At 39.6% G+C, this 27,492-nt stretch overlaps 1 protein-coding gene across 1 annotated transcript in view; it reads left to right on the top strand.

Moving 5' to 3' along the window:
• The window catches only part of PLPPR1 (phospholipid phosphatase related 1), a 294,596-nt gene that overhangs the window by 36,705 nt on the left and 230,399 nt on the right, over window positions 1-27,492 (top strand). The window lies entirely within an intron of this gene.

Raw genomic sequence — 27,492 nt, 5'->3', positions numbered from 1 at the left:
CATTTCTCATTTCCACTGCTTTCATTAATTTGAATATCAAAGCATTTGCTTGTTTATACACACTGAAAAATGAGCACTCTAAAAGGAGACAAAAGCAACTCTGTGAAAAGGTTTTGGCATGTTGTTATGGGTAAAAAATAGTTTTGTGTGACTCATTCAGGGTCTGTGCACAGTACACACAATAAACCAAATGAGTGTAACAAGTTAAATTTATGAAGTAAAGATCTGGTAATTCATCAGCCACCTGTCTGTGAAAGACTTGAATTCAGTGTTTATAAAATGCTTTCTATAATTACATACAGGGAATAGGCATTATGGATGTAAGGTAATGAGATTCAAAATATACAAGAATTTAAATATTTGCAAGCCATATATCTGATAAGGCTTTAACATCCAAAATATATAAGGAACTCAAGCAACTCAATGGCAAAACAACAAATAGCCTGATTAAAAAACAGGACATGGGATTGGGATAAACATTTCTCAACAGAAGACTTATAAATGGGAGCAACAGGTCTATGAAAAACGCTCAACATCATCGCACAATGCAAATTCAAACCCTAGTGAGATAGCACCTCACACCCATTGAGATGACTGTGATCAAAAAGGCAAGATAACAAGCACTGGTGAGGTTGTGGAGCAAATGGAACCTTTGCAAGCTTTGGGTGGGAATGGAAATTAGTGCAGCCAGTATGGAAAGCAGTATGGAGGCTCCTTTAAAAATTAATTCAAAATAGAACTACAATGTGATCAGAAGTCCTAGTACCAAGTAATATGTATTTAAAGGAAATGAAATCAGGATGTTAAAGAGATAGCTGCACCTTCATGTCCACTGCAGCATTATTCATAATAGTCCAGGTACAGAATCAATGTACGTGATCATCAAGAGATGAATGGATAAAGAAAAGGTGGTACAGATAGATGCTGGGACACCTTTCAGCCTTAAAAATAGAAGAAAGTCCTCATCATTTGCAACAAGATGGATGAATCTCGAGGACATTTTTCAAGTGAAATGAGCCAGAAACAGATCATTACCATATAACAGGCGTCCTCAAACTTTTTAAACAGGGGGCCAATTCACTGTCCCTCAGACCATTGGAGGGCCGGACTATGGTTAAAAAAAACAAACTATGAACAAATTCCTGTGCACACTGCACATATCTTATTTTGAAGTAAAAAAACAAAATGGGAACAAATACAATCACACCGCTTCATGTGGCCCATGGGCCGCAGTTTGAGGACCCCTGCTATGATCTCACTTATATGTGAAGTGTCAAATAGTTGAATTCCTAGAGGGAGGGACCAGGAAAATTGGGGAGATGTTGGTTAAGAGACACAAAATTTCAATTAGGAAGAATAAGTTCACAAGTTCAGTTGTACATTACAATAATGACAGTAAATGGAATGTATATTTGAAAATTGTTAAGAGAGTAGATTTTAAGTGTTCTCAACACAAAAAAATAAGTATATGAAGTAATGTGTATGTTAATTATCTTAATCTAGACACTTTATAATATATCCATATAGCAAAATGTTGTACACGATACATAAACAGACTAATACCATAAATACATACAATTTTACTTGTCAATTAAAATAAGTACTGGCTATCAAAAACTATGCAAGAATTTAGATAATCCTTATATTATTTTCTTTGAAATGCATTACAAATAATATATTGAGTGTAAGCTTTCCGTTCTATAGCAAGCTGGAGAGATTTTACACATCTAAATGTATTTTCTTCTCTAAAGTAGTCAGTGTAGAATCTATATTTATTCCAGGAACACTGCTATTTCTTAAGACATTTTCAAAATTTCCCTTTGTGAATTTTCCCCTTAGCCAGTTTATAAGGTATAGGAAAGTCAGTTTCATCAATTTTTTTTTTTTTTTTATTGTTGGGGATTCATTGAAGGTACAATAAGCCAGGTTACACTGATTGCAATTGTTAGGTAAAGTCCCTCTTGCAATCATGTCTTGCCCCCATAAAGTGTGACACACACCAAGGCCCCACCCACCTCCCTCCTTCCCTCTTTCTGTTTCCCCCCCATAACCATAATTGTCATTAATTGTCCTCATATCAAAATTGAGTACATAGGATTCATGCTTCTCCATTCTTGTGATGCTTTACTAAGAATAATGTCTTCCACGTCCATCCAGGTTAATATGAAGGATGTAAAGTCTCCATTTTTTTTAATGGCTGAATAGTATTCCATGGTATACATATACCACAGCTTGTTAATCCATTCCTGGGTTGGTGGGCATTTAGGCTGTTTCCACATTTTGGCGATTGTAAATTGAGCTGCAATAAACAGTCTAGTACAAGTGTCCTTATGATAAAAGGATTTCTTTCCTTAGTGATTCTTTACCTTACAATTCATCTTATTCACCAAACCAAACTCTGATTTTGCTTTTGACTATTTCCCAAAACCAAGGCCAGGGTCTCAGTGTGAAGACTTGTCACCATTAAAGAGATCCAAAGGACTATAAAGGAGGTCTCAAAAATGTGTATAATTTTCCAGTGTAGATCATAGCCTTTTGGGTTATGTGGCTTTGAGTTGATAGTTTCTAGTCGGTTCTTAATAACAAGCAGCCTTACTCTGCAATCTCACATCATTAGATCCAAGATCTCATTTTGCCCTTCTGGTATCTTGATTCCTATATGAAACTAAAAGGAAATTTCTAGCAATTGTGAGGTGTGCTTTTGAGATCTTCATGCCTTTACCTTTCATTTATGACATCATTTCTAAAGTTAACAGGTTAAGATACAACCTGCAACAAGCTTTACAATTCTTTTTTCTTTGAGAGAAATTTTCATGAGTTGAAGATTTTGGCTGTAGGATACAGTCCTGACATCTGAATGAAAAACAGCTCATAGATCTTGATTGTAGAGCGTAAGTCACATTTTAAACAGTTGAAGCTTATTATTTTGGGTTTCTCTTTTGGATTTGAAATAATTCCCTCAGACTGTTGTGAAGTCTCTCTTTGCACTCTATGGAAAAGTTTACTTAAGAAAAAAAGAAGAAAGAAAAAGAAAAACAGTGTGGGTATGTGTTTGTGTGTGTATAATTATTGTAACACATATAATTTATATAAAAAAGCAGTTTGTTTTATGGGCATTAAAGGAGGCATTATCCTAAATGAAAATAATGAAATAGGTGAATTTTATCTTTGCCATCTTCCATATCTTTATTTCATTTAATTAATTAATTTTTTTTTTTTTTTGAGACAGAGTCTCACTCTGTTGCTAAGGATAGAGTGCTGTAGTGTCAACCTAGCTCACAGCAATCAAACTTCTAGGCTCAAGTGATCCTCCTGCCTTAGCCTCCCAAGTAGCTGGGACTATAGGCTCCTGCCATAATTTTCCTATTTTTAGTAGAGTGTGTTCTTGCTCTTGCTTATGTTGGTCTTGAACTCCTGAGCTCAAGTGATCCTCTCGCCTCGGCCTCCCCAAGTGGTAGGATTACAGGTGTGAGCGACCTCACTGGCCTACTTCTTTATAAACAATCAGAGACCCTAGTACTTTACTGTAGCCTCAGAATTCCTTGTGTCTAATTCTTACAGTAAATCGTTCTCATCCCATCATCATGATGACACTAAAGGTTATTATTCCAGGAGCATTTGTTGACAGCTTCAAATAGATTTAAAGCAGTAGATTTCCATTGATGGTAATTTAGGCACTGGTTAAACTGTAGTAACTAGAGACAGAATGGCTTTTCAGAAAACCACAAATCAAAACCCTGAGCACTGGCTAGAAAATGGAAGCTAATGTTATACAATACTTTGAACCATTAAAAGTGGATTCGTAACCTGAAAATGAGAACTCCCCATTACCATCCTTTTTTTATTTTATTCCCCTGCATTCTCTGGAACCTTATTCTCATTGCCAAGAAATTTTTCTTTTCTAGATTTTTCCAAAAATAGTTCCTCTACCTCCTTGCCTCAGAAACCTTGACATGTTTATCCTCATCCCTCACATTAAAATTGTAATCCTGAACACTCTTAGTTGGAGGCTTCCAGGCACTCTGATTTCTTTTTTTTTGTAGAGACAGAGTCTCACTTTATCACCCTCGGTAGAGTGCCATGGCATCACATAGCTCACAGCAACCTCCAACTCCTGGGCTTAAGGGATTCTCTTGCCTCACCCTCCCGAGTAGCTGGCACTATAGGCGCCTGCCACAACACCCAGCTATTTTTTGGTTTGCAGTTCAGCCGGGGCCGGGTTTGAACCCACCACCCTCGGTATATGGGGCCGGCACTCTACCGACTGAGCCACAGGCGCCGCCCCCACTCTGATTTCTTGTACTTTGGATTTCCCCCAGGTTCCCACGAGTTCAGGTCATTGTTTAATCGTCTTTCGCTAAGCTATCTTTATTTGAAACGCACTGTCTGCCCTGCTTTAATACTGATCTTATAGTAATACCTGATATCTAGATTCATAGCTTCCTCTTCGTTCTCAGGTTATTTGAACTTTCTGCATCGTTGAGCAAGGTTAACCAATCTCTCCTTCAAATTTTTTCACTTCCAAATTATCTTCTCCCCTGTATTTCTCAGACTTCTCAACACTTCTCTCTCCAATATTTAACAACTGTTGTTAACCTATTCTTCCCCTTCCTCCCTCTACACTCTCTCTGGGAATGGCCTAATCAATGCTCAATTCCCAAACTCTCTTGACTGTGATCCTACTTGCATTGCCATCACCCTAACTCTGGTACCTGCCCAAATGGAACAAGCTCCTAAAATCATGTCTCCTTGTCTGAGCCTCTTCCTAGTTCCTGCTCAGTTTCTACTATGTCTCCAGAGTCATCTTTCTGAAACACTGACCCAATCTAAGCATTATGTTCTTCAGAAATGGGTAAATTGTTACCTTCCTAAACAAGTACAGGCTGTTACAGGCTTGTGAAGGAAGCAGGCTGGGGCAGGGAAGGAAAGGGCACAGCGTAAGATGATGGGTTGCATTTTGGCCACTGACTCTCAAACAGCCCGGAGGAGATAACTGAATAGCATGTCTCTCTACTTAGAGGGTCTTTGGAACAGCTTGATCGTAGATATCATACCTCAGGGAAGGCTGTAGAAGGGAAGGAGAGGGAAGTTTATCTTCCTGGACGCCTATGATTTCCTGGTTTTCCATGGTTCAAAGTTAGTCTGATAGAACTTAATTCCCCTGTGCTGTGATATTCAACTCTTGACAGTGACACCAAAGAAGAATCTGTGCCTGTAGTGTGGTATTTCACCTCCCTGGGAGTGGCAGGAGAAGCTGGAGAGCTGGCTGGTTGGCCTAAGTACACATTGACAGCTGAGATGGAAACCCTGCATTCCAGAGCAGTAGAACCACGGGTCCACATTCGGGCTCTTGGTTGCTGCCATAACAAAAGCATAGAAAATTGCCAAGAGTCTGGGAAGCAAGTGAGGCTGAGAGATCCAAGGAGGCACACAGAATGTCAGCATTCCAGTACTCAACCATAGTATTCACCATGGATAAATAATAAGCTTCCATTTTTTACCTATCAGAGGGGTAGGAGCCAAATTGATAATATCGAGAGTTGGCAAGGCATGGGAAAGCCAGTGCTCTCTCAGAGAGCAGTTGACCACGCACTTGGACGGGTGAGAAGTGTAGTCATACAGCAGAATGCAGTGAGCAAAGGCATGGCCTCGTCTTCATACGTCCATATAGTTTATAGAAATACTGTAATGGACAAAAGCAAGTTGCAGAAGGATACATAGGATCTGATATCATTTGGATGCAAATAAAACATAAGGAAATGTATAGAAAGTAATGGCAGCTGGTTCCAATTCTATTCCCCTGTCATTCCACATGAGCCACATGGAGAATGAGATTGTAGGTAACAGCTTAAAGCTACTTAGATGACTGGAAAACAAAGAATGGCGTTGAATATGAAAGAACCATCTCCATTCTACATCATACCAATAGTGATGGGTCTTGGCCTGTTAGCGGCAGTACGTTGTGATACCCAGTGGACAGAGAGAGGCCTGGAAATGTGAAGATTACTTGCAATGTCCTCTGAAGACTGTGAAAGATTTAAGGGAAGGCTTTCCTCAAAACTGAGTTCTTGAAGGTAATACACTGAACTGCCACAATGTGAGAATTTGTGTTAAGAACTCATTGGACTACTGAGGCTCATTCAAAGTTAATTGTCTCTTATCTGTGCTCCCAAAACATGTTTCGCATTATGTTAGAGACAGATTACTTCTCAAGGTTAAGGGTGGTAGTGTATTTATGCAGGGTGCTAAAAACATAATTATCATGAGTGACGCATAGGAAGAGCAGGTTAATGTTTATGAAATAAATGAACAAATAATTGGTCAGGGTCTCCGGAAATCAGTTTGAACTGCCGTAGGATGGTGACCCTCTATAATTTCTTCCAAATTTGTACAAAGTCTTTAGGTGAAAAAAATCAGTAATTATATGGCTGGCTTGAATCTAGAATCTTCAGGAAAGAGAATAACTATTATCCTACTGGGAATTGCTGTATCTGTGAACAGTTGCATTTTTGTCCATCAGGTAATATAATTGCATAAGTAAAAACTAAAGTGGGCAAAATCTAAAAATAGTTGATGTAACAGTTTCTAGCTGTCAATCAAGTTTTGCCTTTTGCAAGTGTTTCTGGGGCACTCACAATTATGACTAACTGTGTGTCATGTTGAGGCATGTGTATGTATGGGTGAGAGAGCCAGATGTATGTTTTCCTTTGTAAACCTGAGAATTTCATGCAGATGTCAAAGACCACATTAAAACATTAACTGCCCAATGCAACAATAAAAATTCCTTCAGACTGACAGATGTTCTCTGAAAGAAGATAATTTTAAAAATACTTATTTTCTTTTCAGAAAATAAATGTGCAAATGGGGCTCAGTGATTGCTTGTACTTATTTTGGTTTAGCACTCATAAGGCCACATGCAGGCTTATTCTGAGTTTGCAGCATAAGCAAGCCTTTTGATAGACTTTAAACACAGAAGGCAAGAAATGTTGTTGTGCAGCGAGATCATAGTGATAATCCTCACATACTTTAGACTCCATCGTCTCATACTGTGATAACCTGTTACATTTAAGGAACACGTTTAGAATATCTTATGACAGATCAGACCAGTGCTCTGAGGAGTACTAACTCATGAAATATCTAGTAAAGAGGAAAGATAACCAAAATAACTAGAATTTTGGTCTTTGTCTAAAGGTTCTTTCTCAGAAAAGATTCTCAGAGGAAAGTTGGATCCAGTAGATAGCCAAGTAAAGAAAGCGAAAGTAAAGAAATAATAGACCCTATATTATCATACAACATAAGGATTTCTTGGCCTGGAGAAACTTGTACTCAAACTACCTCCTCTGACTCCCCGTCCACCCACATTTCACACCTGCCTGGCCAACTAAGGTTGTCTCTCTCCTGTGTTCCCACTGGGCTTGGGTTTGGAAGTGTAGTTTACTTTGACCGTTTATTCATCGTTGTGACCCTTAGACTTTTTAATCCTCATAGTGGTGATATCTTAATTTGCGATAGAATCATAGGTTATGCCCAGAGTTTCGTTTTTTTTTTTAAATTAAATCATGCAATCATGGAGTACAATGTGCTGGTTTTATATACAATTTGAAATATATATATATAATTTTTTATTTTTTTATTTTTTTTATTGGTGGGGATTCATTGAGGGTACAAAAAGCCAGGTTACACTGATTGCAATTGTTAGGTAAAGTCCCTCTTGCAATCATGTCTTGCCCCCATAAAGTGTGACACACACCAAGGCCCCACCCACCTCCCTTCTTCCCTCTTTCTGCTTCCCCCCACCCATAACCATAATTGTCATTAATTGTCCTCATATCAAAATTGAGTACATAGGATTCATGCTTCTCCATTCTTGTGATGCTTTACTAAGAATAATGTCTTCCACGTCCATCCGGGTTAATACGAAGGATGTAAAGTCTCCATTTTTTTTAATGGCTGAATAGTATTCCATGGTATACATATACCACAGCTTGTTAATCCATTCCTGGGTTGGTGGGCATTTAGGCTGTTTCCACATTTTGGCGATTGTAAATTGAGCTGCAATAAACAGTCTAGTACAAGTGTCCTTATGATAAAAGGATTTCTTTCCTTCTGGGTAGATGCCCAGTAATGGGATTGCAGGATCAAATGGGAGGTCTAGGTTGAGTGCTTTGAGGTTTCTCCATACTTCCTTCCAGAAAGGTTGTACTAGTTTGCAATCCCACCAGCAGTGTAAAAGTGTTCCCTTCTCTCCACATCCACGCCAGCATCTGCCATTTTGAGATTTTGTGATGTGGGCCATTCTCACTGGGGTTAGATGATATCTCAGGGTTGTTTTGCATTTCTCTAATATATAGAGATGAAGAACATTTTTTCATGTGTTTGTTAGCCATTCGTCTGTCGTCTTCAGAGAAAGTTCTATTCATGTCTCTTGCCCATTGATATAAGGGATTGTTGGCTTTTTTCATGTGGATTAATTTGCGTTCTCTATAGATCCTAGTTATCAAGCTTTTGTCTGATTGAAAATATGCAAATATCCTTTCCCATTGTGTAGGTTGTCTCTTTGCTTTGATTATTGTCTCCTTAGCTGTACAGAAGCTTTTCAGTTTAATGAAGTCCCATTTGTTTATTTTTGTTGTTGTTGCAATTGCCATGGCAGTCTTCTTCATGAAGTCTTCCCCCAGGCCAATATCTTCCAGTGTTTTTCCTATGCTTTCTTTGAGGATTTTTATTGTTTCATGCCTTAAGTTTAAGTCCTTTATCCATCTTGAATCAATTTTTGTGAGTGGGGAAAGGTGTGGGTCCAGTTTCAGTCTTTTACACGTAGAGATCCAGTTCTCCCAACACCATTTATTGAATAGGGAGTCTTTCCCCCAAGGTATGTTCTTGTTTGGTTTATCAAAGATTAGGTGGTTATAGAATGTTAGTTTCATTTCTTGGTTTTCAATTCGATTCCAAGTGTCTATGTCTCTGTTTTTGTGCCAGTACCATGCTGTCTTGAGCACTATGGCTTTGTAGTACAGACTGAAATCTGGTATGCTGATGCCCCCAGCTTTATTTTTGTTACAGAGAACTGCCTTAGCTATACGGGGTTTTTTCCGGTTCCATACAAAACGCAGAATCATTTTTTCCAAATCTTGAAAGTACGATGTTGGTATTTTGATAGGAATGGCATTGAATAGGTAGATTGCTTTGGGAAGTATAGACATTTTAACAATGTTGATTCTTCCCATCCATGAGCATGGTATGTTCTTCCATTTGTTAATATCCTCTGCTATTTCCTTTCTGAGGATTTCATAGTGTTCTTTATAGAGGTCCTTCACCTCCTTCGTTAGGTATATTCCTAGGTATTTCATTTTCTTTGAAACGATGGTGAAGGGAGTTGTGTCCTTAATTAGCTTCTCATCTTGACTGTTATTGGTGTACACAAAGGCTACTGACTTGTGGACATTGATTTTATATCCTGAAACATTACTGTATTTTTTGATGACTTCTAGGAGTCTTGTGGTTCAGTCTTTGGGGTTCTCTAAGTATAAGATCATGTTGTCAGCAAAGAGGGATAGTTTGACCTCCTCTGCTCCCATTTGGATTCCCTTTATTTCCTTGTCTTGCCTAATTGTATTGGCTAGAACTTCCAGCACTACGTTGAACAGTAAAGGTGACAGAGGACAACCTTGTCTGGTTCCAGTTCTAAGAGGAAAAGCTTTCAGTTTTACTCCATTCAGTAAAATATTGGCTGTGGGTTTGTCATAGATAGCTTCAATCAGTTTTAGAAATGTGCCACCTATGCCTATACTCTTCAGTGTTCTAATTAGAAAAGGATGCTGGATTTTATCAAATGCTTTTTCTGCATCTATTGAGAGGATCATGTGATCTTTATTTTTGCCTCTGTTAATATGGTGGATAACGTTTATAGACTTGCGTATGTTAAACCAGCCTTGCATCCCTGGGATGAAGCCTACTTGATCATGATGAATGACTTTTTTGATGATAAGCTGTAATCTATTGGCTAGGATTTTGTTGAGAATTTTTGCGTCTATGTTCATGAGTGAGATTGGTCTGAAATTCTCCTTTTTCTTTGGGTCTTTTCCTGGTTTTGGTATCAGGGTGATGTTTGCTTCATAGAATGTGTTGGGGAAGATTCCTTCTTCCTCAATTTTTTGGAATAATTTCTGCAGTCCAGGAATAAACTCTTCCTTGAAGGTTTGATAGAATTCTGGAGTGAAGCCATCTGGACCAGGGCATTTTTTGGTTGGAAGCTTTTTTATTGTTTCTTTGATCTCAGTGCTTGAAATTGGTCTGTTCAGAAGCTCTATTTCTTCCTGGCTGAGTCTAGGGAGAGGGTGTGATTCCAAATATTGATCCATTTCTTTCACATTGTCAAATTTCTGGGCATAGAGTTTCTGGTAGTATTCAGAGATGATCTCTTGTATCTCTGTGGGATCAGTTGTTATTTCCCCTTTATCATTTCTGATTGAGGTTACTAGAGATTTTACTTTTCTATTCCTCGTTAGTCTGGCCAATGGTTTATCTATTTTATTTATTTTTTCAAAAAACCAACTCCTTGTTTCATTAATTTTCTGAATGATTCTTTTGTTTTCAATTTCATTGATCTCTGATTTGATTTTGGATATTTCTTTTCTTCTACTGAGTTTAGGCTTAGATTGTTCTTCTTTTTCCAATTCCATAAGCTCTCTTGTGAGGTTGTTGATGTGCTCTCTTTCTGTTTTTCGAATGTAGGCATCTAAACAGATGAATTTTCCTCTCAAAACTGCTTTTGCAGTATCCCACAGGTTTTGGTAGCTTGTGTCTTCATTGTTGTTATGCTCAAGGAAGTTAATGATTTCCTGTTTTATTTCTTCCTTCACCCATCTGTTATTCAACAGAAGATTGTTTAATTTCCATGCCTTTGGGTGGGGTCGAGCATTTTTGTTAGAGTTGAGTTCCACCTTTAGTGCCTTATGGTCTGAGAAGATACAAGGTAAAATTTCAATTCTTTTGATTCTGTTGATATTTGTTTTGTGTCCCAGGATATGATCAATTTTGGAGAATGTTCCATGGGGTGATGAGAAGAATGTATATTCTTTATCTTTGGGATGGAGTGTTCTATATGCGTCTATCAAGCACAGTTGTTCTAGGGTCTCATTTAAGTCTCTTATATCCTTGTTTAATTTCTGTTTAGAGGATCTGTCCAGCTCTGTAAGAGGAGTGTTAAGGTCCCCTGTTATTATGGTATTATCAGATATCATATTGCTCAGACTGAGTAAGGTCTGTTTCAAGAATCTGGGAGCTTTTAAATTGGGTGCATAGATATTTAGAATTGAAATGTCTTCTTGTTGTATTTTTCCCTTGACCAATATAAAGTGACCATCTTTGTCTTTTTTGACTTTAGTTGCTTTAAATCCACATGTATCTGAAAATAAGATTGCAACTCCTCTTTTCTTCTGAATTCCATTTGCCTGAAAAATTGTCTTCCAACCCTTGACTCGGAGCTTTAATTTGTCTTTTGAAGCCAGGTGTGTTTCTTGCAGACAGCAAATGGATGGCTTGTATTTTTTAATCCAGTCAGCCAATCTATGTCTCTTCAGTGGGGAATTCAAGCCATTAACATTTATTGAGATAATTGATAAGTGTGGTAGTATTCTATTCGTCTTATTTTGTGAGAGTCCATTGCTTAATTTTATGTTTTGCATCAGTGTGGAGGTTTGGTTCTGTCCTTTAATTTCTGAGTTATTACTTTGCTGCTGATCCATTGTGGTGCTCAGTGTGCAGAACAGGTTGAAGTATTTCCTGTAGAGCTGGTCTTGTTGTGGCGAATTTCCTCAGTGTTTGTATATCCGTAAATGATTTGATTTCTCCTTCAATTTTGAAGCTTAGCTTAGCAGGGTACAGAATTCTGGGCTGGAAATTGTTCTGTTTAAGTAGATTAAAGGTAGATGACCATTGCCTTCTTGCTTGGAAAGTTTCATTAGAGAAGTCTGCGGTCACTCTGATGGATTTGCCCCTGTAGGTCAACTGGCGCTTACTCCTGGCAGCTTGCAGAATCTTTTCTTTTGTCTTGACTTTGGACAGGTTCATCACAATGTGTCTTGGAGAAGCTCGGTTAGAGTTGAGGCGACCTGGGTTCCGATAGCCCTCTGAAAGCAGTGTGTCAGAATCTTTGGTGATATTTGGGAAATTTTCTTTTATAATGTTCTCTAGTATGGCTTCCATTCCTCTGGGGCATTCTTCTTCCCCTTCTGGAATTCCTATAACTCGTATGTTGGAACGCTTCATAAAGTCCCATAATTCTGCCAGTGAACGTTGTGCTTTCTCTCTCTTCTTTTCTGCCTCTTTTACTATCTGAGTTATCTCAAAAACTTTGTGTTCTACTTCTGAAATTCTTTCTTCTGCATGGTCTAACCTGTTGCTGATACTTTCCATTGCATCTTTAAGTTCCCTGATTGACTGTTTCATTTCCTTCAGCTCTGCTATATCCTTTTTGTATTCTTTATATCGTTCATCTCTGATTTGATTCTGTTTTTGAATTTCCTTTTGGTTATTTTCCACTTTATTAGCAGTTTCCTTCATTGTTTCCATCATTTCTTTCATTGCTTTCAACATGTGTATTCTAAATTCCCTTTCTGTCATTCCTAACATTTCTGTATAGGTGGAATCCTCTGCAGTAGCTACCTCATGGTGCCTTGGCGGGGTTATTCTGGACTGGTTCTTCATGTTGCCTGGAGTTTCCTGCTGATTCTTCCACATGGGTGATTTCTTTTATGTGTTTCCTTGCCCTAATTTTCCTTTCACTTCCTCTTTAAGTTCTCGTGCCTGTGGACTAAGGGTTACAGGACCAGAAGGGTGAGAAGGTTGAAGAGCAAAACAGGGATGAAAGAAAGGAAGACTGAGTGATAAGGAAAAAAAAAAGAGAAATAGAGAAAGGAGAGGGGGTGGGTAAAAGGAATATTGACAAAAAGAAAAGAGGCACAGAAAGAGGGAGACAGAGCAATATAGGTGTACAGTAGGGTACTTTGATACAACCTTAAAAAAAAAAACACCTTCTGGGGGTGCCCAGTTGGGTGGGTCCCTTGAGGTCAGCAGCTCTTTGCTAACCTGATCAGACACAGTACCCCACCTCCACCAAGTAGAGAGGAAAGGCAAAAATGCTATAATCAAACCAAAACAAGCAAACAGAAAACTTTACGGGATAAAATTGGCTGGAAAAACCAAATAATAGCGGTAGAAACACTAACAAAAATGAAGTTCTAATTATTGAAATAGGCAGCAATGGGAAATTATAATTAAACTAGAAAAATTGAGAAAGAGAAAGGATCTGTATGGAAAAGGTTGAACTTAAAAAACAAAACAACAATCCACAACATCAAAATAAACAAAAAAAACAACCAAACCAAAAAAAAAAAAAAAAAACCACAACCAAAAACAAAGCAGTATGTATATGTTATTGAATATTGTCTGGGCAACACGTGGTGTTCTGGGGTATGAGATGTTAATCACAGTTCTGATATGACTGGAGGCTGCTAGTTTCTCAAACCCCAGCAGGTAGACACCCTATATCTCTCTTCAGCCCACTTAGAAGGCACTTTGAACTTGTTCACTTACTGAGCAGAAGCTTTCTCAGGGAAATGCTTGTCGCTGGAATCACTGCTGAAGTGGCTATCCACTTACCCTGTGTGTCAAAACTGGTCTCCCTCTGCCCCCAAGGGTTAGGGCTGCAAGGCGGCTCAGACCCCGCCCTTAGGCTACTTGGTCACTGGGTTACCAGCTCCCACCCAATTCCAGCTCTGCGACCCTGAGGGCGGAGCTTGCCGGGGCAGATCGCTCACAATGTCTGCCTGTGACCCAGAGCCAAACACCATTAGCTCCGTCTGGCTCCGTGGCTCAGACTGGGGCCCCAGACAAAGGCCAAAGTTCTCCGCACTCCCGCTCAGGCTCTCCCCAAGGCAGTTCAGCTGAGTGCCAAGTCCAAAGACACCAAAACAGTTCACAGGTAAGGCCTTTCTGGTTTGCAGTCTCGCTGCTACTGAACTTACAGTTGTGGGTGGGTTTAGACGGATTGAACACACGCGACCACTTGCCAGTTTTCCACTGTTTTAGTCCTCCTCTTGGGGTCCAGAAGTCTCTCGCTGACTCCCTGTATCCTCTCAGGGGTGATGATAGGCAGATCCCACCAGCCAGAGATGCCTGGAGTCCTATATCCCCAGACTCACGGTGCCCAGATGCAAGGAAGCTGTTACTCGGCTGCCATGTTGCTCCGCCTCCTGCTGGAACATACAATTTGAAATATTTTAATCAAACTGGTTAACATAGCCTTCACGGCATTTTCTTAGTTATTGTGTTAAGACATTTATATTCTACATTTAGTAAATTTCACATGTACCCTTGTAAGATGCACCATAGGTGTGGTCTGACCAATTACCAACTCTCCACCCATCCTCCCCCCTCACTCCCTTTCCCCTTTCCCCATATTCTTGGGCTATAATTGGGTTATAGCTTTCATTTGAAAGCTATAAATTGGTTTCATAGTAGGGCTGAGTACATTGAATACTTTTTCTTCCATTTTTGAGATACTTTGCTAAGAAGAATATGTTCCAGCTCCATCCATGTAAACATGAAAGAGGTAAAGTCTCCATCTTTTTTTAAGGCAGTGTTTAGCTTTTATAGCAGCAAGAGTGGTCTTAGCTTGATAAAATCTCGCTGCCTTTGTGTGCTCTCTGTTAACCGTTCTTTGCGTATCTCAAATGGTGAGAAGCCTGACATAAACTTCCTCTGAGTAGATGGGGCAGATGATATTTGAGGAGATTATGTTTTCTAAAACTTGTGAAGTGTTTCTTAAGAGTTCCAGAAAGTGTAAAAACTCCTAGGGAAGGTATAAATCACTTTCTTACGCCATATGATTGTTACTATTTTTTTCATTTAGAAGAAATTCTGATTTTGTGAGCCTTGGATGAAGCTGAGAGTGGGAGAGAGGATGAGCCTTTGCCTGGTGTGGTCATTCAGGGGCTCAGGGTGGTGGTGGTATGTTGATATGGCATCCTCACATATGGTTTTCAAAGACCCCCTGGGTATCCATGTCCAGGTAGCACTTAGGCAAAGAGAAGCACTTTTATCCACTTTCTGTTGGTCAGGATTCAGTCTCGTGGCCATGCTCACATGCATTGGGCTGGGGGTGAGAAGTAAAATCTCTTAACTAGAAAGCTACTTTCCTAGATGAACTCCACAACATGAAATATTCTCTGGTGGGCCAGGAATGGTGGCTAATGCGTGTAATACTAGCACTCTGGGAACGTGAGACCAGTGGATTGCTTGAGCTCAGGAGTTTGAGACCAGTCTGACCAAGAGTGAGACCCTGTCTCTAATAAAAGTAGAAGAACTAGCCAGGTGTCATAATGGTGGCCTATAGTCCCAAGCTACTCAGGAGACTGAGGCAGGAGGATTGCTTGAGTTCAAGATTTTGAGGTTGCTGTGAGCTATGACACCATGGCTGTCTACCCAAGGTGACAGAGTAAGACTCTTTTCTCAAAAAAAAATACAAAAATTCTCTGCTGGAATGCTAGCTGTCTTCTTCACACTCCTCTTATACATTAAGCTCTGGACACACTGAGTTTTGCTCTGATCCTGGCATATTTCCACCTCAGGGATTTTGCCCTTGTTTTTTCTCTTCTAGTAAAGTTTCTGCTGCTGTTAACATGACTGGTTATTTGTTTACCTTCAGGATTTTCTTTTTTTTTTTTTTTGAACTTCCTTTTTTTTTTTTTTTTTATTGTTGGGGATTGAGGGTACAATAAGCCAGGTTACACTGATTGCAATTGTTAGGTAAAGACAAGTGCAATCATGTCTTGCCCCCATAAAGTGTGACACATACCAAGGCCCCACCCACATCCCTCAGTCCCTCTTTCTGCTTTTCCTCCCCCCCATAACCTTAATTGTCATTAATTGTCCTCATATCAAAATTGAGTACATAGGATTCATGCTTCTCCATTCTTAAACATTATATCCCCAAAGAGACCTTTCTTTACCACCTTTCAAAAGTAGGATTTTCCCAAGCACCTTCTTGGTTTCCTTTATAGTCCTTACCATAATTGGTAATCATTTGATTTATTTACTTCTTTCTGTTCATTTCTCCTATTAGAGTGTAAGCTCTGAAATCAGTTATAAACTATCATTTACATTATTGTGGTCCTACCATCTGTCATAGTGCCTGACATCCATAGTATACTAGATGCTTAACAAATAAGGCAGAGGCTCTGAGTAATTACACTATTAAATTAAAACTCCAATACTTACCATTAATATAAATTTTACTATGTGATGATTGCATGGCCAGGTTTGATACAACACAATTAATTAATCATCATTGTCCTATACTTTATATCAACCCAATTCTTTCTTGAACAATTATAAACTGTTTCAGTTAGCTATTTCTCTATAATACATTACCTAAAAATGTAGTGGCTTAAAACAACAACAATCATTTTATCATTCCTCACAGATTTAGTGCTCCAGGAATTCAGGAAGTATTCAGTTTAGCTGTCCTGACTCACAGTTTCTCATGTGGTTATGGTCAAACAGTTGCTGGAGTGAGACCAACAGTGAGGCCACAGCAGACCTAGAGCCTGCAGATTTCAAGAAGGCAGCTGGTCCTATAAGACAGAAGTGTGTTGATGTTTATGACTTTACCTTGGATACACTGCATCACTTCTGCTGTATGCTGTTCATTGAAACAGTCACAAAAGCCCTCCTGGTTCAAGCATAGGGGATATAGACCGCAAACCTGAATAGGAGAAGTATCTCAGTCCATTTTATATAGCTATAACTAGATACTTAAGGCTGAGCAATTTTTAAAGAAAAATTTATCTTACAGCTCTAGAGGCTGGGAAGTCCAAGGTTGAGGTACTGTGTCTGATGACAGCCTTCTTGCTGGTGGGGACTCTTCAGAGTCCTCAGGTGGCTTAGGGCATCACGTGGAAATGGGATTTATGAAAGACAGCCATACTGGCTTTCATAACAGTCCCATTCTCATGATAACCAGCCTGCTCAGCCCACTCCTTTGATAATTTGTTAATCCATTAATGAATAAACTGATTAATCCATTAATCCATAAAGGTTCTGTCTCATGACACGATCACCTCCCAAGTTCCCACCTTTCAACTCTGCTGCATTAGAAATCACAGTTGTAAGACACAGACTTTCAGGGGACAATCAAACCATACCAAGGAGTGTCAAAAGATTTGTGGACATGTTTTTGAAATTGTCACATTAACCACGAGGAAAGAGATTCCTGGACTTTGCAGAGGATTTTGAGAAATTATTATTACTGGGCTGTCTTTCTCACCCTGCCTTTTTACACAGGCCAGCAAGGAATCCACAGCACTTAACCTCCTCCCTGCACAGACCTTTTTGAGTAGCTGAGATATGTGTGTATTCAGAACTTCTTATTTAAAAAGTGTCTCTTCTGCAAGGTAATGTAGCTATCATGTTATGAGAACTCAGACATTGAATTGAGTACTCACTTCTTTTCATACCTTTGGAATTAGGTTGTATTGATCCATAACATTGCTTTGGCACACTTGTGGAAAAAAGCTTTTTTTCAGAATAATTGGTCTTGGTTTAATATTTAACATTACAAATTCTGTGTTTTCACAAAAGCATTTTTCTTTTTATAAACAATGGATCGAATATTATTTGCCCTGATCAGAATTCTGGAGGAAAGAATTACCATAAATTCTAAGATACTGCTTTATAACCATCTCACTAAACTTTTCTAGTGAGATGTTTTAGAAGATGAGTTCTTTGGAGTCAAAAAAATCACAAACCGCTATATTGCTCCAAGCTCCAAAATGCACAGGGAATCTTTAATCAACTGTGTAACATAATTTTCCCTTTTATTTTTACTATAAGAATTTATTTATAGTTAGAAATATTATCATTTCCAAGATTCTTCCAAGCAAGAATTCATTGACTTTGAAAAAGAACCTTTTTACTTACGAGGGTTTTATATTTACAGAAAAGTTGCAAGAATATTACAGCTGTTGCACAACTCACTCCTAATTTGTTCTATTGTTAACATTGCTATAGTACATTTATTGTAATTCACAGACCAATTCTGGTATGCTATTATTAACTAAAATTCATTATCCATTCATATTTTCTCTGTTTTTAACCTCATATCTGTTTTCTATTCTAGTATCTCACTCAGGGTCTTATATAACATTTACTTGTAATGTTATCTTAGACTCCTCTAGATTGTTATAGGTTTTCAAACCTTCCTCATTTTTAATAATCTGGACAGTTTTGAGGAATACTAATCAGGTATTTCATAGAATATCATTCAGTTTTGGTTTGTTTGATGTTTTTCTCATGGCTAAACAAGGTTTATGGGTTTGAGGGAAGAAAACACCCAGGGCCATTCTACTGATATCATATTATCAACATGACTTATTCCTATTGTTAACTTTGATCCCCATGGCTGAGGTAGTGTTTGTCTGATTTCTCTACTGTAACAGGTTACTGTTATTCCCACTCCCTTTCACACTTTAAAATGAACTTGCTGTGCACACTCTGTGCTTAGAGAGTGGGGAGTCATACACCATCTCCATGAGAGAGCGATATCTATCTAACTTATTGGGATTCTTCTGTACAGGAAATGTATTCACTTAATCATTTATTTATGCCAGTGTAGATGTGTGTGTATTTGTCTATTATTTTGGTTTGTAATCCAATATACTCTATTGTGTTGCTCAAATTGTTCCAGCTTTGGCCATTGGGAGCTTTCTGTTGAATCCCTTGTCCCTTTGACCTGCCTCCATAACTGCATAATTAACTGCATTAGTTATTCTCTGTGGTTTCCTTCAAGCACTTTCTGGCACTAAAAGATGTTACAAACTCACCTTGTGTACTTCCTGCTTCTGCCCAAGAATCAGCCATTTCTCCAAGGACCCTTGGTCCTTTTACTGCAAAATGATAGTAGGAGCCAATGTCTGGGTGCTAGATGAGTTGCTTCTGGCGTGTGTTCATTGAATGTTCCCAGCCTGACACCACCTACTGGCCACTAACTGAACATTTACTATGAGCTAAACTTTTTACTTACGTAAGATGAATTCTCACCCAGCATGTTGGTGTTCCAGATGAGAAAATCCTTATATGATCAGTACCTTGCCTGAGTTTGGAAGCCAGTCAGTGGCAATGGTGAGAATCAAGCTTTACTCTCTGTGATGGTAAGGACCATGCTTTTTCTGTTTTGCAGTGTTGCCTCAGCTCTGTTGCATGGTCATAGGTTTTGTTCCTTGTAGTAGCCAACTATTTTATAGGTTTAAACTATAATTGTACAATGTAATATTTCTGTCGCAGTGAAAATCACTGCCTACACACAAAAGGCTCAGAGATAAGACCTGCATTTCAGTGAGCAAAGAACGTAAGTTCATATATCACCATCGTTATCCCGATCTGCCTTAGGACAGGATTTCGGGAAATGAAATCAATCAGAGGTGACATGTGGCTTGTGAGGCCTTGAGCTGTGCATTTTACAAAACACATGGCATTTGATTGTGTTGAATAGGACAGGTGAAAAACAAGCAAATATAATCAATAGAAATACATGACTTCATTAATAACTAAAGGACTTTAAGAAGAGAATGTGCATTAGTTATTCTTAGGAATTTAGAGGATGAGTCATGTTGAGCCAGAAAGTCAGCCTCCTTGAAAGAACAGGTAAAAAGCATGAGAGATCAATCTCTTTTTATTCTGCTGAGAGAGGGCATAGCCCACTTTTCAAAACTCTGGATTTAAAAAATAAAAAAAAACACCTTCCAAACTCTTGGGGCACTAACAGGTTCTTCGGCTGTTTCTAGGTAGATCCTGAGGACAGCAAAACTGGACAGGGCAGACCAAGCATGGTTCTGGCAGGAAGTTGAGCACCATGACCATGAGAATGGGCATAAGGACAGAAGAGCCATGTGTTCAAACCTTGAGTAGGTTCCTTAACCTCCCTGAACTTCGGTTTCCTTGTTGTTTAAATGAGAAATAAGAGCACCTTCCTTAGAGGGCTGTTGAGAGGATTAACTGAGGGAAGACATGCTTAGAAGGCGCTTGGTTATTATTAAAAGATAATAACGTACAGGTCAGCCTACAGTATTCAAAGTGTAATCTGGCTGATATTCTATTATAATGGCATTAATAATAATTATATTAATGCCAAACATTGGGCGCATACCGTATACAAGTCATTATTCTAAGTACTTTACATATATTAACTGAATTAATTGTGCTAATAATATTACTGAATCCAACCAGTTTTTGTATAATGATACTATTTCTAGGGAAACTACTTCTCAAACTTTAGATGTGGGAAGAAAGAAAGATAATATTCCAATGTGAGCACAGTCAGGGGAGTAGGGGAGAGACAAGTCAGTGTATTTATGGAACTTGAGTGGAAGTGAATAGATGGGTCTGGGTGGAAGACTTTAACAGGTTATCTTAGAGCAGGATTTTCAATCTTTATCGAAGGACTTTGACAGACTTGAATTTATAATAAAATTTTTCATTTCTCCTTTTTTTTGAGACACAGTCTTACTATATCATCCTTGGTAGAGTGCCATGCCATCACAGCTCACAGCAACCTCCAATTTTTGGGCTCAAGTAATTCTCGTGCCTCAGCCTCCCAAGTAGCTGGGACCACAGGCGCCCACCACAACGCCCAGCTATTTTTATTATTATTATTAAATCATAGCTGTGTACATTAATGCGATCATGGGGCACCATACACTGGTTTTATAGACCATTTGACATATTTTCATCACACTGGTTAACATAGCCTTCCTGGCATTTTCTTAGTTATTGTGTTAAGACATTTATATTCTACATTTACTAAGTTTCACATGTAACCTTTTAAGATGCACTGTAGGTGTAATCCCACTAATCACCCTCCCTCCGCCCATCCTCCCCCCCGTCCCCTCCCTCTCCCCTTTCCCATATTCTTAGGTTATAACTGGGTAATAGCTTTCATATGAAAGCCATAAATTAGTTTCATAGTAGGGCTGAGTACATTGGATACCTTTTCTTCCCTTCTTGAGATACTTTACTAAGAAGAATATGTTCCAGCTCCATCCATGTAAACATGAAAGAGGTAAAGTCTCCATCTTTCTTTAAGGCTACATAATATTCCATGGTATACATATACCACAATTTATTAATCCATTCGTGGATCGATGGGCACTTGGGCTTTTTCCATGACTTAGCAATTATGAATTGGGCTGCAATAAACATTCTGGTACAAATATCTTTGTTATAATGTGATTTTTGGTCTTCTGGGTATATACCTAGTAAAGGAATTATAGGATTGAATGGCAGATCTATTTTTAGATCTCTAAGTGTTCTCCAAACATCTTTCCACAAGGAATGTATTAATTTGCATTCCCACCAGCAGTGTAGAAGTGTTCCCTTTTCTCCACGTCCATGCCAACATCTCTGGTCTTGGGATTTTGTGATATGGGCTAATCTTACAGGAGTTAGATGATATCTCAAAGTAGTTTTGATTTGCATTTCTCTGATGATTAAGGATGATGAGCATTTTTTCATATGTCTGTAGGCCATGAGCCTGTCTGCTTCAGAGAAGTTTGTCTTCAAGTCCCTTGCCAAACCTGTGATGGGATCACTTGTTCTTTTCTTGCTTATACGTTTGAGTTCTCTATGGATTCTGGTTATTAAACCTTTGTCGGAGACATAACCTGCAAATATCTTCTCTTTGGGAGCTTTTGTTTGGTTGATACTATTTCACAACTTGATATAGTTCGGTTCAACATTTCCACTTGAGTCTGGCTAAGTCTTGACGTGCTTCCAAGTATTGCTCAATTTCCTTCAGATTTTCATATTTCTGAGAATAAAGTTTCTTGTAATATTCATTAAGGATTTTTTGAATTTCTGAAGAGTCTGTTGTTATTTTGTCTTTGTCATTTGCAATTGATGAGATTAGAGATTTTACTCTTTTTTTCCTGGTTAGGTTAGCCAAAGGTTTATCTATTTCATTGACCTTTTAAAAAACCAACTTTTTGATTTATATATCTGTTGTATAATCCTTTTGTTTTCAATTTCATTTAATTCTACTCTCATTTTGGTTATTTCTATTCTTCTACTGGGTTTGGGGTTGGAATGTTCTTCCTTTTCCAGTTGCTTGAGATGTCCCATTAAGTTGTTAACTTCCTCTCTTTTTGTTCTCTTGAGGAAGGCTTGCAATGCTATAAATTTCACTCTTAGGATTGCCTTTGCGATATCCCAGAGGTTATGATAATTCGTTTCTTCATTGTCGTTTTGTTCCAAAAATTTGGCAATTTCCTTCTTAATCTCATCTCTGACCCAGCTATCATTCAGCATAAGGTTATTTAACTTCCATGTTTTTGTATGAGTATGCAGATTCCTGTTGTTACTGAGTTCAACTTTTATTCCATGGTGGTCCGAGAAGATGCAAGGAATAATTTCTATTCCTTTAAATTTACTGAGGTTAGACTTGTGACCTAAAATATGATGGATTTTGGAGTATGTTCCGTGGGCTGATGAGAAGTATGTGTATTCAGTTTTGTTGGGATGAAATGTTCTGTAGATGTCTGGTAAATCCAAATGTTGAATGGTTAGGTTTAAATCTAAAATTTCTTTGCTCAGCTTCTTATTGGAGGATCTATCCAACACTGCCAAAGGAGTATTAAAATCTCCGACTATTATGGAGCTGGAGGAAGTCAAGCTGCTCATGTCTGTTAGAGTTTCTCTTATAAATTGAGGTTGGGTGCATAAATATTCATAATTGCATTCTGGTTGGGTGCATAAATATTCATATTGAAATCTCATCCTATTGAGTATTACCCTTAACAAATATGAAGTGACCATTCTTGTCCTTCCTTACTTTTGTTGGCTTAAAGCCTATTGTATCTGCAAATAGAATTGCAACACCTGCTTTTTTCTGATTACCATTTGCTTGAAATATGGATGACTATCCTTTCACCCTGAGTGTATATTTATCATTTAAAGTAAGATGTGATTCTTGTGTGCACCAAATATCTGGCCTGATTTTTTGTATGCAGTCAGCCAACCTTTTTAAGCCGTTCACATTAATGGAGAATATAGATAAGTCTGGTAAAATTTTGGGTATCAAGTTTTTCAAAAGTCCAGTGGACATTTTTAATCCTTTTGCCACTGTGGAAGTTGGAGTTTGATCAAAAGTTTCTGATGAGTTTACTTTTGTGGTAGAGGATTGGGCTGGTCATTATGGAGGATAGGTCTGAGAATATCCTGAAGAGCTGGTTTGATTATGGCAACATGGCACATATTCTTCAACATGTGAATGTCATTAAAGTATTTAATTTCTCCATCATAAATGAAACTCAGTTTAGCTGGATATAGGATTCGGGGTTGAAAATTATTTTGTTTTAGGAGATTCAAAGTTGATGACCACCCTCTTCTGGCTTGAAAGGTTTAAGCAGAGAGATCTGCAGTCATTCTAATATTTTTCCCTTTGTAGGTAATGGTTTTCTCATGTCTGGCTACTTTCAGAATTTTCTCCTTCATATTGACTTTAATGAAGTTAATTATGATGTGCCTGGGTGATGTCTCATTCGGGTTGAGTTGTCCTGGGGTTCTAAACTGTCTGCTATCTGAATTTCAGAATCTCTTGGCATGCCTGGAAAATTATCTTTCATAATTTCATGGAGAAGGGCCTCTGTGCCTTGCGAAGCTACTTCATTGCTTTCAGGGATTCCAGTGAGGTGGATATTACCCTTCTTCAAATTATCCCAGAGCTCTCTGAGAGAATGATCCATTTTTGCTCTCTATTTCTCTTCCTCTTTGAGAGTTTGGGAGCATTCAAAAGCTTTGTCTTCAATGTCAGAAATCCTTTCTTCTGCTTGCTCCACTCTGTTACTGAGGGATTCTACTTTATTTTTCAGATCTTTGAGGGCTGCAAATTCTTGCTTCAATGTGTCAAAATCTTTGGTGGTTTTGTCTTTAAATTTGTTGAATTCTTGAGACAACTTTTGAATTTTTCCTCGAATTTCTAATTCCAACTTTTGAATTGCTCCTCGAATTTCTAATTGCAAATTTTCCTCCATTCTATTAATCTTGTTTGTGATCCAAATTCTGAACTCAATTTCTGACATATCAGCTATCTGTTTATGAATGGGTTCTTCAGTTACATCTGCCATATCTTTCCTTGGGGGGGTTGATCTACTCTGGGTATTCATGTTACCAGAGTTTTCCCCTTGATCAGCCCCATGATTGTTTTACACCATTTGACTTTTCCCCTGGAGCTTTGCCAATGACCCATACAGTGCTACGTCCTGAGAAACTGGGGATCTGTTTGGTGTGGTGGGGCTAAGTGGCTCTGTCTTGTTTTCAGCTGGTCTCTATCCTACCCTAGTGAAACAGTTATTCTGGGTTGAAGTCTCAGCTGTGGAGAAATACCAGCAGTTAAGTCACCCCCCCCCCCACAGGCAACGATTGGATAAGGAAAATCAAACCTTCCTACAACCACACACACAGTGCACCACTTCGATAGTCCTTGGGCAGTTGGCTCAGTTGAAAAGGTCCAAGTTGTCTCAGTCAGCACCTGTCTCAGGTGGAAGAGTTTAAAAGGTCTCTGGCAACTAGATTGCTGGGGTCTGCTTACAACTCAAATATGACTTGCTCTGGTGCTCTGTGAGATTAGGAGGACGCAACCAGCAAATAGATTAGTCTGGGAAGGTTGATGCACCTCTGTCACACCCCATGTTGCACCTCTGTCACATCCAGTCAGTGATAACCCCGCAGGGCTGTGACCTAGTTCTTTCCAATGAGCAGATACTCCAGGGCTTTGTACCTTCCTGAATCACAAGGAAATCTATGTCTCTTCTGCTAGGCTGCTGCTCTCTGCCTCTATCCAGCAGGGGGAGGTGAGGCCTGATAACCTCGGGGGCTTGATGGAGACTGGGGGGGTGTTCACTCAGTTCCAGCCCTGCCCCAGATTGATGTTACTAACCGAACAGAACAACTTTGCGGAATTTGTTTCTCTCCCGGCTAAATTTCCGTGCAGAAGAGAAGCTGTTTTGAGTTCACAGAACCTGCGCCTCAGGCCCTGTCTTTGCTGCTGCAAAGGTTTGTATTCACAGATCCGTTATCTGACAGTTCTAGGCTCCTGCTCTCTTTTGTCTAGGCTGATGATCCCTTGAGGGCCGGGTGCATCTTAGGCTCAATAAAGCAGTCCTTTGGGTCAGCCCCGCCCTGGGAGTCAGCCGGCACTGCACTTACATTTTCTAGTCCCTGTGCTCCACCTAGGCCAGTACCACCTCAGGCAAACCCTTTATGCACGGGGCCTACATTTTTGTCCCAGATCTTCCACCAGTGGTTGCCACCTGAGAAGATGCCCAGCCTCCTCTGGTTGCCCAGAGAGACAGGGGGTGTGACTCCAGAATATCCAGGGGTGAGCCCTATTGTTGCCAAAAATGGCTGCTGCTCTGCACCTTGAGGCACTGCCGCTCTGGCGTGGTTCTCTCTCAGATGACCATCCTCTCCTCACCCCCATGCTGCAGAATCAGCACTGACCAGCTGCAATCCAGGCCCTGTTCATGCCCCTCGAGAAATCACCCAAGAATCCAGACTCCTGGGGGACAGGCCTCCAGACCTCAGAGTGAGAGTGGAGGGGAGTGCTAGGAGTTCAGAATTGCAGGTAGAGAATATATATAGTTTTACACAGTTTTATGCCTGGCAGGAGAGTGCCATGGCACCCTAGTAGGGGAAGTAGGTCCAGGTTTTAGAGGGTCTCTCCAGTGGAGTGTAGTGGGAGGACTTTTGAACTTTGCTCATTTGTTTATGGGGTACTCCAAGCCATTCTCATGGGGGAGGGGATTTCTGTCCACTTGGTGATAGATTTTGTACCTTTTGTTTGTATCCTTGGGGTCGCAGTTGGCCTCAGCAGGGTTGATGTGTGTTCTTCAACCTTCTCTCTTGTTGCAGCTCTAATCCGCCAGGTTACTTGCTAAATTTCTGTCCTTTAACTCTCCTTCTGGACGGGAGCCTCTGTGGAAAGCTGGCTTCAGTCAGCCATCTTGTCTCCTCCCGCTCCCCGGCTATTTTTTTGTTGTAGTTGTCATTGTTGTTTGGCAGGCCCAGACTGGGCTTGAACCCGCCAGCCCTGGTGTATATGGCTGGCACCCAAATTGCTGAGCTACAGGCGCCAAGCCAAAATTTTTCATTTCTTATTTTTAAGTACTTGCTAGTGAGGCCTGGTAGGATGTGGAGAGGCAGATTTTGAGGATGGCCATAATGCTCAAACATTTGGTATGGCTGAAAATTCGTAAAGATGAGGGAAAATGTTCAGAGTGCCTGTGGGTTAGGAGAAATTAAAACCAGGCCTCACTAGCTCCACGATCCCTTCCCCAAACTCCAAGAGACAAATGTGCTCAACACTTACTAATTAGGTGGAACCATCTAATGATTTCATTGCTGTTACAGCTTCCACTGAGAGAGTGTTTGATTCATGGAAGGCAATCAAAACTATAATCCACTGCTGGCCAATGAAGACAGACAGGAACGGCACTCCTAGCAAATACAGTATATCAGCTCTGCTCACTGTGCACAAGGGTGACATGGAAAAGGAAAAGGGGTCTGTCTGCCGAGAGATGACTTAGAATCACCGTCTATTATCTTAGTAAATGTTTCATAAAGTAAAACAGCAGCTTCTGCTTAGGGTAGCTTGGGGAGCTGAGGACAGAAGAGGAAACTAACTACTGGGAAGAGTTCCCCTGATGGTGTTTAAGCTGAGCCAGCCTCCCCTCGGGGCTGTTGTTATTTCCATGTCAATGCTCTTCAGGAGGAAAGCAAGAGGATAAACCAGCATCTTTGTTAAAAACAAACGAAAGTCTAGATGCTGTAAAATCTTATATTACAATTAACAGCAGCCTTACATTATTGGTTCTGGCCACTTGTGAGGTGCTGGAATAATCTTTTAAAATCCTCCATAGACGAACAGCCTACATGTTAGATATAATGACTTTTATTTTAGAGATGATGAAATTAAGGCTGAGAGAGGTAAAGCAACTCGCCCAACGTCAAGCAACAGAGCTGGGACATGAACGTACATCTTTCATTTCTAGAGCCCACGATTATAGGAACCACTGTGCTATAGACCGGTGTCTACAATGGCAATGTTTGAGTCATGCCCAGACGTATCAGTGATGCCCTGTCTGAAAAGGCCTAGCTACCCATTGGCAGCTTTCTGAGTTAGAAGGCATCTTAGAGGTACTCAACCTGCCCACACATTGGACTTACCTGGGGAGCTTAAAAATATATTAATATCTAAATCCCACTCACAGAACTTTGGATTTGATTGGTTTGGATATTGTTTGGGGGAAGGGAAGTATTTAAAAGTTTCCCAGATGTTTCCAGTATAATCCAAGGCTGCGACCCACTGACCCACCCTCCAGGACTGGCCACAGTAATGGTGCAGGAACTGTCAGCGTCAGCTTCACCTGTTCATCAGAT

This window comes from Nycticebus coucang, chromosome 2 (assembly GCF_027406575.1).
Source record: "Nycticebus coucang isolate mNycCou1 chromosome 2, mNycCou1.pri, whole genome shotgun sequence".
Lineage (NCBI taxonomy): Eukaryota > Metazoa > Chordata > Mammalia > Primates > Lorisidae > Nycticebus > Nycticebus coucang.
Note: the sequence above shows the minus strand (reverse complement) of the source record. Positions and strands in the feature narration are given on the sequence as shown.